A 4,546-nucleotide genomic window follows, 5' to 3' on the forward strand; every position below is an offset into this window, starting at 1 on the left:
CTCCAGCATCTTCCTTCCTTCAGTTTTTTCTTCTTTTAAAGATGTGTTTACTATCAACTTAGATTAACAGTGGCCCTGTTCAGAAGACACCTTAAACCATGGCTTTAGCCATAGTGTTTAAACCGTGGTTTAAGGTGTCTTCTGAATGGATGGATTTTTTAACAAGCAATTGGTTTGATAGAATGCAAATGTGATGACTTTCAGAGAATGCAGTTACAAAAAGTGGTTGCTGATTTGAGAATACAGTTGCCATCTTAAAACCTGTTTTATCTGAGCTCTTCTAACTCCTAGTTGCAGGTCAGCTTCATACCATATTTTAAGCCTTCAGTGCTAGTTAGGAACATTGCCTTACAGTGCTTGTCTTGTAGCAGGGACAATGCCAGGTTTGAGGGCAGAGCTGGGCAATGCTGCTCTCCTGTAAGCCTACCAGGAGGTGGGGAGCTGGGCAGCAGTGCTGCAGTGAGTACCAGTGGGGCCAAGAAGTCCTGTGCAGCCCAACCTTCTGAAGAGAAGTTCTGGGTGAGGCAGATTCAGCAGCCACCATCTTAATTTCCCCAGGATGCTTCTAGTCAGTCGTCTTCTTGGTGCCTCTAGATGTTTAGGACTGCAACTCGCGAAAGCCTCACCCAATATGGCCAATCTTCAGAAAAGCTGGGAGTTATAGTCCAAAACATTTGGAGGGCGTCATTTTGGGGGAAACTGCTCTAGACCCTACATCAGAACCCAGAGGCATTTGGGGGGAAGTTAAGGTGGTGACAGTAGCCGGCTCACCTGGTGCTTCTCTTTTGGAGTGCTGGGCTATAATTCTATATTGGTTAAACAAAGAAACTACTGCCTTGCAATGATGGGAGTTGTAGTCCAACACCTTTGGAGGGCACTAGGTTGGAGAAGGGCTGCTCTAAACAAAAACAAAAAAAAAGAGAAGTAGGTGGCCCTAAGTTGTTTGTCATCAGTTTTCCACAACCCCACAGTCACCTCTGCATATCATATTCCCCGTCCTGCCTTCAGAGTTTATCTGCTTTGGGAGAATGAGAATTTCACTTGCACTTTCTGCCTCCTTAGGGAGGATGTGGTGTTAAGGTTTATGACCCTTAACTCCCAATTTCCCTGCTTTTTGGTGCTTGGTTGAAAACTGTAGAGCCTTAATGTTGTTTTGTAAACCGTAGGTTTTTTGTTTAATGAATTTCATGGCTTTGTGTAATGGATGACCAGATATTATGCAGTTGACAGCCAAACCAGAATCAGCCAGGATATTACACCATGTTGACATCCAATATTATGTGTTGAACACACTTTTCAAATTAATTCACCAAAATGCTTACATCTCCCTCATTTTTAAAGATAGTGATGAAGCATGGTAGCTCTTAAGTAGGGGTTTAGCCATGCCAAGTTTTAAGAGTTCATGCCTTGATTTTTAGGATTTAGTAAAAAAAAATTCAAACACAAATCTCTTTGGGGTCTAGGACATTGCGGCGCTGCTGCTAGTCATTAGACAGTCTTGGGCTTGATAGACCAACTTTGTATAAAGGAAGCGGCTCATTTCTATTCATGTTATGCTTTAGTAATAAAGAAAACTGGCTTGTGGTTCAACAATTCTACGTTCCACTTTCAAACTGGAGCTCAAGCGCCACATCCTCTTTCAAAGCACAGTGTTAAAACCTTTTGCTAAAGGTGTAATCATTTTAGTTATACCTTAGAGAGAATTTGTATATAAACAACTCAAGCTTGTAATTTCCAGGTGCTTTTAGCCTTAAGAATGCTTAAATAATCTTATTTAGATCAGTGTTTGGTTTACAAAACTACAGTCAGGAGCAAAGTAGATTTTGACTGGATTCAGACAACACAATAACCAATAGTTGGTTAAATACTCAATGGTTGGACATGTTTAGATGACACAATAGTCCATTCTGCCCTTATAGTCCACTCCACGGATGACTATTTGCATCTTGTGCTTGGGCGACATGCATATTAAGTCTTCTGTGGAGTAGGCTATAACGGCAGGGTTGGCTATGGCTCTCTCACCCCCTCTCCGCCCTCCCCATCAAATGGCAGTGCTGGTTCCCTCTTACCTTATCTGCATGCTGCCATTCCTTGGGGAGGGGGAAAGAAGCTCCCTCCCCTCAGAGGATGGCAACCAGGATGGTCAGGGGTCTGGACACAAAGCCCTATGAGGAGACACTGAAAGAACGGCATGTTTAGCCTGGACAAGGAAAGATTGAGGGGAGACATGATAGCACTCTTCAAATACTTTAAAGGTTGTCACAAAGAGGAGGGCCAGGATCCCTTCTTGATCCTCCCAGAGTGCAGGACACGGAATAACGGGCTCAAGCTACACGAAGCCAGATTCGGGCTGGACAGGAAAAACTTCCTGACCGTTAGAGCAGTACGTCAATGGAACCAGTTACCCAGGGAGGTTGTGGGCTCTCCCACATTAGAGGCATTCAAGAGACAGCTGGACAACCATCTGTCAGGGATGCTTAAAGGTGGATTCCTGCATTGAGCAGGGGGTTGGACTCGATGGCCTTGAAGGCTCCTTCCAACTCCACTATTCTATGATTCTATAAGAAGTGGCATGTAGCTTTTAGGGCTGTGCGCGGACCGCCCAATCCGCTCTGTATCCCGATCGGGTCCGCTCTGTTTTTGCCCGATCCGCCGGATCGGTGCTGCATGTTTCCCCCCCCCCCCTCCATAGGCTTGCATTGAAAATGTCAAACGCCTATAACTTTTTTTAGTTTTCAAGTTAGAAACATCAAAATGGGCACCATGATTGCTTATAAATGTATCCAGATTCTTGGCCATTTTGAAGGAAATCCGAGCATGCCCTGATTTTTGGGGAATATTTGAATAATGCCCCCATTTTCAGAAATGCAGTTATCTCCGTCATTTTTCCAGATATAGACCTCTAACTGCCCACCATGAGAGCTTCCACCTAGGTCCTTATTCATGCCCATTTTGGAGGAAATACGAGCATGCCCTGAATTTTGGGGAATATTTAAAGTGAAACCTAAATCGGAATCTTTCTCTCAGGTAACCATGTCAAAAATGAACACAGGGAACTTCAAGATAAACATGGTGAGCGTACAGACCTTGTGTTGCCACGCTTGGGTCACAATACTTCTAAAAACTTAATTTCTTTCATGCCATGCACTCATTTCAAAGTGCTATTTTACTTTGTATATTATAAGGTTGTGTGTGTGAGTTTGCTGGGGCTACTGCTTCACCAATGCACTCAAAAAGTGACAAAACTCCTACAAAAGACAAAGAAAGAGAAGTTACTAAGTATCTCGTTTTGCTTATTCCCCCCCCCCCCAACATTGGGATTGGAGGATGCTTCACATAGGCTGTTCACTTATCACGATTGGGAGATGAAACTGTCAATCAACATTAAAAAAAAATAGGTTTCCCCCTCTTGCTTTACCCATTCTATAAAAATTAATAGCAAGCAAACTGGATGATGAAAAATTCTGAAAATCGACACAAATGACCCACAATCATCACTTTCTAAGCACAGTAAATTTCAGATATGTAGCTTCAAAACCAAAGTAGTTATAGGCATTCTTTCACCCAATGCAATCTTATGTGAAAAAACTTCCAAAATGCCGGGTAGAGCCTTGCGACCAAGAGGATCGCTCCGCAAATGGGTGACTCACTTCACGACAGTTCGCTTCACACCCGACCTGATCTGGCTCCGCCTTTGGCAGAGGCGAATCAGGCCTATCTGAAGTTGCTTCTATGAAGCGAAGTGGAGCACAGCCCTAGTAGCTTTCTCCCCTGTCATTGCTCTGGGTCGCTGGCTCCACCCCCTTTTCTTTCGAGGCCGCGCCAGAGAGAGCTGTCAGCTGCCTTGATAGAAATGGGGATGGAGCTGGTGACAGGGAAGGAGATCATTATGCCATGGAAGGAGGCAGCCGTGGTGCGTCACCCTCCGAGGCTGCAAGAACCAGCAGGCAGATCTTGCTGTGGCAGCCATGGATGGAGATGTGCCATGGCCGCCTCCTTCCCCGGCATATACCTTTGTTTTGAGGCCACAGCTGGAGCAAGCTGACAGGGTATGGTATTCATCTGCAGCATGGCCATCCCCATTCGTTTCAAAGCTGAGGGTGGGGAGAGCTGACACTGGCAGCTCCCTCTACCCTCGGCTTCAAAACATGGGAAACGGAGGATGGGACGCAGGAGGATGCACTCACTCCTCTTGCGTCCTGCCCTCCATTTGCTTCACAATGCTGGCAGCTGGAGACAGGGGACACAAGAAGGCTCCTGCTGTTCCTAGCATCCCCCATCGCCAGCACGTCCCTGGGAACACATGGGGCGCCACGTGCTGTGCCCCACCCAGAGACGGCATGTGCCTGTCCCAGGAAGTGCGTGGGATGCCATGGATCACGGCACCCCACAAAGGGATGGCACAATCGGCAGCTCCTCAAGTGCTTCCTGGATAGGATTTCCCCTGCCTATAGAGCCCCGCTGGCCAAGAGTGGCGTGGTTTTCTGCCGCTCTTGCCTGGGGGAAATAATCCATGGAGGCCGACAGATGACACAATAACCAACAG

This window comes from Elgaria multicarinata, chromosome 2, assembly GCF_023053635.1.
Source record: "Elgaria multicarinata webbii isolate HBS135686 ecotype San Diego chromosome 2, rElgMul1.1.pri, whole genome shotgun sequence".
NCBI classification, from domain to species: Eukaryota; Metazoa; Chordata; class Lepidosauria; order Squamata; family Anguidae; genus Elgaria; species Elgaria multicarinata.